Here is an 11,855-nt window from a genome sequence, read left to right as displayed (position 1 = left end):
CCCAGGGTCTCGAGCTTGATGATGAGCTTGGAGGGTACTATGGTGTTAAATGCCGAGCTGTAGTCGATGAACAGCATTCTCACATAGGTATTCCTCTTGTCCAGATGGGTTAGGGCAGTGTGCAGTGTGGTTGAGATTGCATCGTCTGTGGACCTATTTGGGCGGTAAGCAAATTGGAGTGGGTCTAGGGTGTCAGGTAGGGTGGAGGTGATATGGTCCTTGACTAGTCTCTCAAAGCACTTCATGATGACGGAAGTGAGTGCTACAGGGCGGTAGTCGTTTAGCTCAGTTACCTTAGCTTTCTTGGGAACAGGAACAATGGTGGCCCTCTTGAAGCATGTGGGAACAGCAGACTGAGATAGGGATTGATTGAATATGTCCGTAAACACACCAGGCAGCTGGTCTGCGCATGCTCTGAGGGCGCGGCTGGGGATGCCGTTTGGGCCTGCAGCCTTGCGAGGGTTAACACGTTTAATTCTTGAAACTCCCCATCCCGGATCCGGGATCGTGACTAAAGCCTCAGGCTCATTAGCATAACGCAACGTTAACGATTTCTGAAAATCGCAAATAAAATGAAAATAATGCGTCTGCTCTCAAGCTTAGCCTTTTCTTAACAACACTGTCATCTCAGATTTTCAAAATATGCTTTTGAACCATAGAAATTGACTAATTTGTGTAAGAGTATGCAAAGCTAGCATAGCATTTTGAGTAGCATTTAGCACGCAACATTTTCACAAAAACCAGATAACCAAATAAATAAAATAATTTACCTTTGAAGAGCTTCTGATGTTTTCAATGAGGAGACTCTCAGTTACATACCAAATGCGCAGTTTTTCCTGAAAGCGTCTGTGTGTAGGAGAAATCGTTCCGTTTTCTACATTGCGTCTGGCTACCGAAACGAACCGAAAATTCAGTCACCTACAACGTAAAACTTTTTCCGAATTAACTACATAATATCGACCGAAACATGGCAAACGTTGTTTGGAATCAATCCTCAAGGTGTTTTTTCACATATCTCTTCATTGATATGCAGTTCGTGGAAGCTTGCTTTCCTCTCTGTATCCCATGGAAAAATACTGTCAGCTGGCTTTTGCGCACCAATTTCGGCGCAGGACACCGGGCGGACACCTGGTAAATGTGGTCTCTTATGGTCAATCTTCCAATGATCTGCCTACAAATACGTCACAATGCTGCAGACACCTTGGGGAAACGACAGAAAGGGCAGGCTCATTCCTCTCGCATTCACAGCCATATAAGGAGACAATGGAAAACAGAGCCTCAAAAATCCTGCTCATTTCCTGGATGCCGTCTCATCTTGGTTTTGCCTGAAGCTCACGTTCTAGGGCACGCACAGAAAATATCTTGGTAGTTCTGGACACGTCAGAGTGTTTTCTTTCGAAAGCTATCAATTATATGCATAGTCGAGCATCTTTTTGTGACAAAATATCTTGTTTAAAACGGGAACGTTTTTCATCCAAAAATGAAATAGCGCCCCCAGAGCATCAACAGGTTAAATGTTTTACTCACCTCGGCTGCAGTGAAGGAGAGTCCGCATGTTTTCATTGCAGGCCGTGTCAGTGGCACTGTATTGTCCTCAAAGCGGGCAAAAAAGTTATTTAGTCTGCCTGGGAGCAAGACATCCTGGTACGTGACTGGGCTGGTTTTCTTTTTGTAGTCCGTGATTGACTGTAGACCCTGCCACATACCTCTTGTGTCTGAGCCGTTTAATAGAGATTCTACTTTGTCTCTATACTGACGCTTAGCTTGTTTGATTGCCTTGCGGAGGGAATAGCTGCACTGTATGTATTCGGTCATGTTTCCAGTCACCTTGCCCTGATTAAAGGCAGTGGTTTGTGCTTTCAGTTTCACGCGAATGCTGCCATCAATCCATGGTTTCTGGTTTGGGAATGTTTTAATCGTTGCTATGGGAACGACATCTTCAACGCACGTTCTAATGAACTCGCACACCGAATCAGTGTATTCGTCAATGTTGTTGTCTGACGCAATACGAAACATATCCCAGTCCACGTGATGGAAGCAGTCTTGGAGTGTGGAATCAGCTTGGTCGGACCAGCGTTGGACAGACCTCAGCGTGGGAGCTTCTGGTTTTAGTTTCTGTCTGTAGGGATCAACAAAATGGAGTCGTGGTCAGCTTTTCCGAAAGGAGGGCAGGGCAGGGCCTTATATGCGTCGCGGAAGTTACAATGAATAACAATGATCCAAGGTTTTGCCAGCCCTGGTTGCGCAATCGATATGCTGATACAATTTAGGGAGTCTTGTTTTCAGATTAGCCTTGTTAAAATCCCCAGCTACAATGAATGCAGCCTCAGGATGTATGGATTCCAGTTTGCAAAGAGTCAAATAAAGTTCGTTCAGAGCCATCGATGTGTCTGCTTGGGGGGGAATATGTACGGCTGTGATTATAATCGAAGAGAATTCTCTTGGTAGATAATGCGGTCGACGTTTGATTGTGAGGAATACTAAATCAGGTGAACAGAAGGATTTGAATTCCTGTATGTTTCTGTGATCACACCACGTATCGTTAGCCATAAGGCATACGCCCCCGCCCCTCTTCTTACCAGAAAGATGTTTGTTTCTGTCGGCGCGATGCGTGGAGAAACCCGCTGGCTGCACCGACTCCGATAGTGTCTCTCCAGTGAGCCATGTTTCCGTGAAGCAAAGAACGTTACAGTCTCTGATGTCCCTCTGGAATGCTACCCTTGCTCGGATTTCATCGACCTTGTTGTCAAGAGACTGGACATTGGCGAGAAGAATGCTAGGGAGTGGTGCACGATGTGCCTGTCTCCGGAGTCTGACCAGAAGACCGCCTCGTTTCCCTCTTTTACGAAGTCGTTTATTTGGGTCGCCGGCTGGGATCCATTCCGTTGTCCTGGGTGAAAGGCAGAACACAGGATCCGCTTCGCGAAAGTCATATTCTTGGTCATACTGATGGTGAGTTGACGCTGCTCTTATATTCGGTAGTTCTTCTCGACTGTATGTAAATGAAACCTAAGATGACCTGGGGTACTAATGTAAGAAATAACACGTAAAAAAAAAAAAAAACTGCATAGTTTCCTAGGAACGCGAAGCGAGGCGACCATCTCTGTCAGGGCCGGAAGACTAAAGCTCTGTGTTCAATTTGGGCCCTATATGTTATTCTGATTTCAATCAGGTGGGGTTTGATGGTATTCCAATTACAAACTTGCATTTGATTAAATCAGTGTTTATCTATTGTTTAACAGATGTTATCAAAGCAAAATACCAATGTTCCTTGTTTTTGCATCAATCATCAATATTCTGTTATTGTCTTCCCATCCTGCCCTCTCTTTAACACTTCAATGCTTACAGCAAGATAAATGGCCAACATGCATATCATTTGCATGTATTTTCTTTGTATTTTCGGTTTCCTTTAGGTTCTATGGGTTGGTCTAAAAACACCACTTTGAGTTCTTAAGAATGAATGACCTGTCAGTCTTTCCTCTTGCTTGTTGTAAGGTTTTGGTTATGCTATAAAACTGAGCGTTATACGAAACAATATATTTAGAACATTAAAGAAAGCACTGTTTTTGATGAAATATTAGTGGTTTGGGCCACCATGCTTTTACCTATAATTTACTCAATCTGGGCCATTTAGTTATTGTTTTGAAATGTTGTGTTACTATACTGTAAAATAAATACATTGGGGCTCACTGGAAAACAAAATGTCTATTGGAGTGCAAATATATAAGGGCTGCACATGGAACCACAAAAGAACAATGTGTTATGTTTATTTTATCAATAATATGAAAACTATGAATAGAGTACACTCTGGTTCCATGGCTTTTAGTTTATTTTTGTTCCTCTAAGTAGGCTGCTTTGTAAGTAATAATATTTTGAGTTTCCCAACTTGGATGTCAGCACTCTGCACATGAAATGTTGTCCTGTTTGAGATTACATTCGACATTGTACTTACTACTTAAAACACATTTCTCTGGTTTCTATATCATGTTACATGTCCTTTCATAGTTTTTAGGCTTTGTCATGCTTCATTTAAACCTTTTATTCTTTGTGCTTAATTTGTAGGTATTCTGTTAGTTTGAAAAATTATAATTATTGTCAATATGTGATATCACACTAAAAGGACCATCATCGCCTTGGTCTTTTACTGGGAAATTGTGCAGAAATGTTTTGTAATTCAAATTTTTGCCTTGTGAAAATATGTAAATAGTTTGAGATGCAATGTCCAGAGGCGTATAAAGACTGATTGGCAATTAATTGAGGTTATTTTCTTCTAAGTTACTTTTTTCCAAAGAGGCTGTTTTGTAGCTTGGCCGCTGTAGATGAAGATGAATTGTTAAAAATGTTGGACCAGTTTAACGGTAAATTTCTGCCATCTCGACCAGAGCTCTGCAGTGTAAAATGTTTGACGCAATAAACTTTGGGAAAAATGTGCTGGCTGTGTGAATTCTTCTTCTTAACCAGGACTGCCAACCCTCTTCCTGGAGGTCTACAGTCCTGAGTGTTCTCAGTCCAACCCTAATTTAACACAGCTGATTCTACTAAGTAGCTGCTGAATCAGATATGCTAAAGTAGAGTTGGACTGAACCTGCAGGACATTAGATCTCCAGGAGAGGGTTGCGCAGCCCTGTTATAAACTATGGCATTCTGATTTGCCTAATGAGGGCATTGATAACTACGATAAAACATTGTCGTTCAAGGGAGTTTGGTACTTTAAACAGGGAATTTGTATGTGGGACATATTTTGAGATGGTCCGTTGCAGGTCAGCTGAGGAGGAAAAGAAACTGCGAACTCCGAGGCCTAGCAACTTTTGCAAATGTGCTTCTGAGTATATAACCTTTTATGATGATAACATGGTCTTCGTTACATAACTACAGGGGAGGATGACTGCCCCCTCTTACTGAAGCCACAAAGTTCAAGGCTGACCGGTTTTGACTTGAGGTCATTATTTATATAGGGGTGCCAGGTAGGTTGTGCCTAGCAGAGAAATCATTGGTTTCTACTTTGGGAGGGAATGAGTCCCATCTGGTCCGTCAAGTCTACACCAATACAAAGCACTCATGTAAAAGTCAGGATGGAAATACACTTTTCATAAACCCTTAAAACATTGGAAAGAACTTCAAAAACAACTGTATTCTTTTGCATGGGTTGTATTTGGTAATAAAACCCATGCAAAAGAATACAGTTGTTTTAACAAATAATGAGCTCTGGTTCCTCCAGAAATGTCCTGTACCTCGGGCCTAAAAAGAGTCCAGCCCGGTAAAGAAGTTCAGGGAACTTGAGACCTTAGTCACGCAATTTTTGTCCGTTCATACAAGTGTAGCGTAAACTCAGTATCAAATCATACAATCAATATAACAATTATTTTACCACACAACTATAAAGCGTATCAACTCTTACTAAGTCCTCAACTATAACTAACTACATAAATCATCACAGTATACATCACATCAAAACAAATGAAATACCGTATACAAAAAGGTTGTAGTCAGTCGGTCGGACAGACAATCCAATCCGCCAACAGATCTACCCCTCCCCTGGAAAAAGCCGACCATTGCCCTGGAAGGGACATCTTGGTCGGGGCAACCGAGAAAGGTTTCCTCATCACTTTACTCTACAAAAATATTCATGACTTTTTGGAGCTCACGCTCCTCAGCTGAGGGGTCACAGACTTCTGGGTCTGGGAATCCGAGAAAAGTCTTCTCACTTTCCTCTTCAAAGATATCCAGGACCTTGCAGCGCTCAATCTCCTCCAATTCCTCAGCCGAGATATGGACAACACGCATATCTTCAGCTGTGTCCTTTTTCCCCACTCAGTAGTTCAGAGGGCCCATCTGCTCCACAATTCTATATGGTCCTTGCCATTTAGGAGCGAGCTTGGCCGAGAAGAATTGTTCAGCTTTCAAGTAAAGATGAGAGCGAAGCCACATCCGATTCCGAAGCTGGAACTGCATGTCTCCTCTGTTCTTATCATAGTTTCTCTTCTGCTTGAGTCGAGCCTGGATCATGTTCTTTGAGACAAGAGCTCTCAAGTCGTGGAGATGGACTACCTGGTCATAGCATGCAGAGTCTGGAGTAAGCTGCTGGGGCTGTAGCACCATATCCAAGGGTCCTCGGAGAGGACGACTGAGGTTCAGCTCTGCAGGTGTGACTGCAGTGGACTCTTGCACAGCAGAATTCAGGGCAGAATTCAGGGCAAATCGAGAAGGTGGCAGGGTAGCCTATTTGTTAGAACGTTGGACAAGTAACCAGAAGGTTGCAAGTTCAAACTCCCGAGCTGACAAGGTACAAAACTGTTGTTCTGCCCCCGAATAGGCAGTTAACCCACTGTTCAATTGAAAATAAAAATGTGTTCTTAACTGACTTGCCTAGTTAAATAAAGGTAAAAAAAGAAAAAAAAAGAAAAGTTGCTTGTCCCAGTGTTTGTGCTGGGTCCCTACAAAGGAAGCAATCATTGTCTTCAAGGTTCGATTTACTATCTCCGTGAGGTTGGTCTGTGGGTGATAGGCTGTGGTCAACTTTTGTCTCAGGTTCCATCGATGGAGAAACGTGTCCTCCATCATACCACCGTCCTCCATAGGATCGGCGATGGAGAGAATGGACCGATGGGAGAGGAGTGGCCTCCCTTCGCATCCGGCTCCGGCGCTCTCCCGAGGGATTATGATGGATTGGCGGCTGGGTGTCAGGGGTTTTTGCTCCAACTTGAACTGTACCTGGCGACCGTGAGGCCAACCAAAAATTATGCAGAAAAATTCATCCATGCTTTTGTCACTTCTAGGTTAGACTATTGCAATGCTCTACTTTCCGGCTACCTGAATAAAGCACAAAATAAACTTCAGTTAGTGCTAAGTACGGCTGCTAGAATCCTGACTAGAACCCAAAAATTTGATCATATTACTCCAGTGCTAGCCTCCCTACACTGGCTTCCTGTCAAAGCAAGGGCTGATTTCAAGGTGTTACTGCTAACCTACAAAGCATTACATGGGCTTGCTCCTACCTATCTCTCTGATTTGGTCCTGCCGTACATACCTACACGTCACAAGACGCAGGCCTCCTAATTGTCCCTAGAATTTCTATGCAAACAGCTGGAGGCAGGGCTTTCTCCTAAAGAGCTCCATTTTTATGGAACGGTCTGCCTACCCATGTCAGAGACGCAAACTTGGTCTCAACCTTTAAGTCTTTACTGAAGACTCATCTCTTCAGTGGGTCATATGATTGAGTGTAGTCTGGCCCAGGTGTGGGAAGATGAACGGAAAGGCTCTGGAGCAACGAACCGCCATTGCTGTCTCTGCCTGGCCGGTTCCCCTCTTTCCACTGGGATTCTCTGCCTTTAACCCTATTACAGGGCCTGAGTCACTGGCTTACTGGGGCTCTCTCATGCCGTCCCTGGAAGAGGTGCTTCACCTGAGTGGGTTGATTCACTGATGTGGTCATCCTGTCTGGGTTGGCGCCCACCTTGGGTTGTGCCATGGTGGATATCTTTGTGGGTAACAAGAGTAACAAACTTGTCAGTGACAACTGTCTTGAGTTTGGCATTTGTGACAAAGTCCTGGGATTTCCCACAAACGCCTCACCTTCTAACTAGTATTGTGTGGCTTGTGAGCACTGACAAGTTTGTTACTCTTTCCCATTTTACAACTAATGCCTTGCACAAAGTAAATCACCTCACACACTGGACTCACCAATGTCTACTGAGAATTGAGTAAATGTCCAAACTGTAAATGAAAGCAAAGTCATATTTTTCAAGAGTCAGTAGAGAATTGGAGCAAGATCAGAGATTCCTGTTTGCCTGGCAATCTGACACAGATTTCCTCCTCGGGGGTTTGCGTACTTGTCGAAATATCATGTTCGAAACTTCTTGCACTGGCCAGGAATCGAACCCGGGCCTCCCGCGTGGCAGGCGAGAATTCTACCACTGAACAACCAATGCATTGGAAAGCTGAGTTAACCCCAAAGGCTGGAAATCGTATCATAAAGCTTTTTTCCCAAGAATATTTTCCACTTAGTGGGCTCAGCAACATTGTTCACCCTAAAAAAATGCAGTCCTTTCTCCCCGTCGGGGAATTGAACCCCGGTCTCCCGCGTGACAGGCGAGGATACTCACCACCACACTAACGAGGAGCAGATTCTTTGGGCCTTAGAAAAAACGTGGAGCGTTGGTACTAAACCCTAAGTTTGGAGTGTTGGGCTTAAACCCTTCTAACAAAAACATCTGTAGAGACTGAATGGTTGGAGCTAGGACCTACTATGACCCCTCTATGGAAAGCTGAGACTCTCACAAACACGTACATGTAGTCGATTTTGCTCTATACCGCTCACAAGCCACACAATACTAGTTAGAAGGAGAGGCGTTTGTGGGAAATCCCAGGACATTGTCAAAAATGTCAAACTCAAGACAGTTGTCACTCTTTCCCATTTTACAACTAATGCCTTGCACAAAGTAAATCACCTCACACACTGGACTCACCAATGTCTACTGAGAATTGAGTAAATGTCCAAACTGTAAATGAAAGCAAAGTCATATTTTTCAAGAGTCAGTTGAGAATTGGAGCAAGATCAGAGATTTCTGTTTGCCTGGCAATCTGACACAGATTTCCTCCTCGGGGGTTTGCGTACTTGTCGAAATTTCATGTTCGAAACTTCTTGCACTGGCCAGGAATCGAACCCGGGCCTCCCGCGTGGCAGGCGAGAATTCTACCACTGAACAACCAATGCATTGGAAAGCTGAGTTAACCCCAAAGGCTGGAAATCGTATCATAAAGCTTTTTTCCCAAGAATATTTTCCACTTAGTGGGCTCAGCAACATTGTTCACCCTAAAAAAATGCAGTCCTTTCTCCCCGTCGGGGAATTGAACCCCGGTCTCCCACGTGACAGGCGGGGATACTCACCACTATACTAACGAGGAGCAGATTCTTTGAGACTTAGAAAAAACGTGGAGCGTTGGTACTAACCCTAAGTTTGGAGTGTTGGGCTTAAACCCTTCTAACAAAAACATCTGTAGAGACTGAATGGTTGGAGCTAGGACCTACTATGACCCCTCTATGGAAAGCTGAGACTCTCACAAACACGTACATGTAGTCGATTTTGCTCTATACCGCTCACAAGCCACACAATACTAGTTAGAAGGAGAGGCGTTTGTGGGAAATCCCAGGACATTGTCAAAAATGTCAAACTCAAGACAGTTGTCACTCTTTCCCATTTTACAACTAATGCCTTGCACAAAGTAAATCACCTCACACACTGGACTCACCAATGTCTACTGAGAATTGAGTAAATGTCCAAACTGTAAATGAAAGCAAAGTCATATTTTTCAAGAGTCAGTTGAGAATTGGAGCAAGATCAGAGATTTCTGTTTGCCTGGCAATCTGACACAGATTTCCTCCTCGGGGGTTTGCGTACTTGTCGAAATTTCATGTTCGAAACTTCTTGCACTGGCCAGGAATCGAACCCGGGCCTCCCGCGTGGCAGGCGAGAATTCTACCACTGAACAACCAATGCATTGGAAAGCTGAGTTAACCCCAAAGGCTGGAAATCGTATCATAAAGCTTTTTTCCCAAGAATATTTTCCACTTAGTGGGCTCAGCAACATTGTTCACCCTAAAAAAATGCAGTCCTTTCTCCCCGTCGGGGAATTGAACCCCGGTCTCCCACGTGACAGGCGGGGATACTCACCACTACACTAACGAGGAGCAGATTCTTTGGGCCTTCGAAAAAACGTGGAGCGTTGGTACTAACCCTAATTTTGGAGTGTTGGGCTTAAACCCTTCTAACAAAAACATCTGTAGAGACTGAATGGTTGGAGCTAGGACCTACTATGACCCCTCTATGGAAAGCTGAGACTCTCACAAACACGTACATGTAGTCGATTTTGCTCTATACCGCTCACAAGCCACACAATACTAGTTAGAAGGAGAGGCGTTTGTGGGAAATCCCAGGACATTGTCAAAAATGTCAAACTCAAGACAGTTGTCACTCTTTCCCATTTTACAACTAATGCCTTGCACAAAGTAAATCACCTCACACACTGGACTCACCAATGTCTACTGAGAATTGAGTAAATGTCCAAACTGTAAATGAAAGCAAAGTCATATTTTTCAAGAGTCAGTTGAGAATTGGAGCAAGATCAGAGATTTCTGTTTGCCTGGCAATCTGACACAGATTTCCTCCTCGGGGTTTGCGTACTTGTCGAAATTTCATGTTCGAAACTTCTTGCACTGGCCAGGAATCGAACCCGGGCCTCCAGCGTGGCAGGCGAGAATTCTACCACTGAACAACCAATGCATTGGAAAGCTGAGTTAACCCCAAAGGCTGGAAATCGTATCATAAAGCTTTTTTCCCAAGAATATTTTCCACTTAGTGGGCTCAGCAACATTGTTCACCCTAAAAAAATGCAGTCCTTTCTCCCCGTCGGGGAATTGAACCCCGGTCTCCCACGTGACAGGCGGGGATACTCACCACTATACTAACGAGGAGCAGATTCTTTGAGACTTAGAAAAAACGTGGAGCGTTGGTACTAACCCTAAGTTTGGAGTGTTGGGCTTAAACCCTTCTAACAAAAACATCTGTAGAGACTGAATGGTTGGAGCTAGGACCTACTATGACCCCTCTATGGAAAGCTGAGACTCTCACAAACACGTACATGTAGTCGATTTTGCTCTATACCGCTCACAAGCCACACAATACTAGTTAGAAGGAGAGGCGTTTGTGGGAAATCCCAGGACATTGTCAAAAATGTCAAACTCAAGACAGTTGTCACTCTTTCCCATTTTACAACTAATGCCTTGCACAAAGTAAATCACCTCACACACTGGACTCACCAATGTCTACTGAGAATTGAGTAAATGTCCAAACTGTAAATGAAAGCAAAGTCATATTTTTCAAGAGTCAGTTGAGAATTGGAGCAAGATCAGAGATTTCTGTTTGCCTGGCAATCTGACACAGATTTCCTCCTCGGGGTTTGCGTACTTGTCGAAATTTCATGTTCGAAACTTCTTGCACTGGCCAGGAATCGAACCCGGGCCTCCCGCGTGGCAGGCGAGAATTCTACCACTGAACAACCAATGCATTGGAAAGCTGAGTTAACCCCAAAGGCTGGAAATCGTATCATAAAGCTTTTTTCCCAAGAATATTTTCCACTTAGTGGGCTCAGCAACATTGTTCACCCTAAAAAAATGCAGTCCTTTCTCCCCGTCGGGGAATTGAACCCCGGTCTCCCACGTGACAGGCGGGGATACTCACCACTATACTAACGAGGAGCAGATTCTTTGGGCCTTAGAAAAAACGTGGAGCGTTGGTACTAACCCTAATTTTGGAGTGTTGGGCTTAAACCCTTCTAACAAAAACATCTGTAGAGACTGAATGGTTGGAGCTAGGACCTACTATGACCCCTCTATGGAAAGCTGAGACTCTCACAAACACGTACATGTAGTCGATTTTTCTATACCGCTCACAAGCCACACAATACTAGTTAGAAGGAGAGGCGTTTGTGGGAAATCCCAGGACATTGTCAAAAATGTCAAACTCAAGACAGTTGTCACTCTTTCCCATTTTACAACTAATGCCTTGCACAAAGTAAATCACCTCACACACTGGACTCACCAATGTCTACTGAGAATTGAGTAAATGTCCAAACTGTAAATGAAAGCAAAGTCATATTTTTCAAGAGTCAGTTGAGAATTGGAGCAAGATCAGAGATTTCTGTTTGCCTGGCAATCTGACACAGATTTCCTCCTCGGGGTTTGCGTACTTGTCGAAATTTCATGTTCGAAACTTCTTGCACTGGCCAGGAATCGAACCCGGGCCTCCCGCGTGGCAGGCGAGAATTCTACCACTGAACAACCAATGCATTGGAAAGCT

At 44.0% G+C, this 11,855-nt stretch overlaps 8 non-coding genes across 8 annotated transcripts; all 8 read right to left on the bottom strand.

Moving 5' to 3' along the window:
• Positions 1-7,857: 7,857 nt before the first annotated feature.
• Positions 7,858-7,928, bottom strand: trnag-gcc (transfer RNA glycine (anticodon GCC)). The gene has a single exon. It is a non-coding gene; the product is annotated as a tRNA-Gly (tRNA).
• A 714-nt stretch (positions 7,929-8,642) lies between these two features.
• On the bottom strand, positions 8,643-8,713 carry trnag-gcc (transfer RNA glycine (anticodon GCC)). Its single transcript has one exon. It is a non-coding gene; the product is annotated as a tRNA-Gly (tRNA).
• A 119-nt stretch (positions 8,714-8,832) lies between these two features.
• On the bottom strand, positions 8,833-8,904 carry trnad-guc (transfer RNA aspartic acid (anticodon GUC)). Its single transcript has one exon. It is a non-coding gene; the product is annotated as a tRNA-Asp (tRNA).
• A 522-nt stretch (positions 8,905-9,426) lies between these two features.
• trnag-gcc (transfer RNA glycine (anticodon GCC)) lies at positions 9,427-9,497 on the bottom strand. Its single transcript has one exon. It is a non-coding gene; the product is annotated as a tRNA-Gly (tRNA).
• Positions 9,498-10,399: 902 nt separating this feature from the next.
• On the bottom strand, positions 10,400-10,471 carry trnad-guc (transfer RNA aspartic acid (anticodon GUC)). Its single transcript has one exon. It is a non-coding gene; the product is annotated as a tRNA-Asp (tRNA).
• Positions 10,472-10,992: 521 nt separating this feature from the next.
• trnag-gcc (transfer RNA glycine (anticodon GCC)) lies at positions 10,993-11,063 on the bottom strand. Its single transcript has one exon. It is a non-coding gene; the product is annotated as a tRNA-Gly (tRNA).
• Positions 11,064-11,182: 119 nt separating this feature from the next.
• On the bottom strand, positions 11,183-11,254 carry trnad-guc (transfer RNA aspartic acid (anticodon GUC)). Its single transcript has one exon. It is a non-coding gene; the product is annotated as a tRNA-Asp (tRNA).
• A 519-nt stretch (positions 11,255-11,773) lies between these two features.
• trnag-gcc (transfer RNA glycine (anticodon GCC)) lies at positions 11,774-11,844 on the bottom strand. The gene has a single exon. It is a non-coding gene; the product is annotated as a tRNA-Gly (tRNA).
• Between the last annotated feature and the right edge of the window lie 11 nt (positions 11,845-11,855).

Source organism: Oncorhynchus masou, chromosome 28 (assembly GCF_036934945.1).
Source record: "Oncorhynchus masou masou isolate Uvic2021 chromosome 28, UVic_Omas_1.1, whole genome shotgun sequence".
Classification (NCBI taxonomy): Eukaryota; Metazoa; Chordata; class Actinopteri; order Salmoniformes; family Salmonidae; genus Oncorhynchus; species Oncorhynchus masou.
Note: the sequence above shows the minus strand (reverse complement) of the source record. Positions and strands in the feature narration are given on the sequence as shown.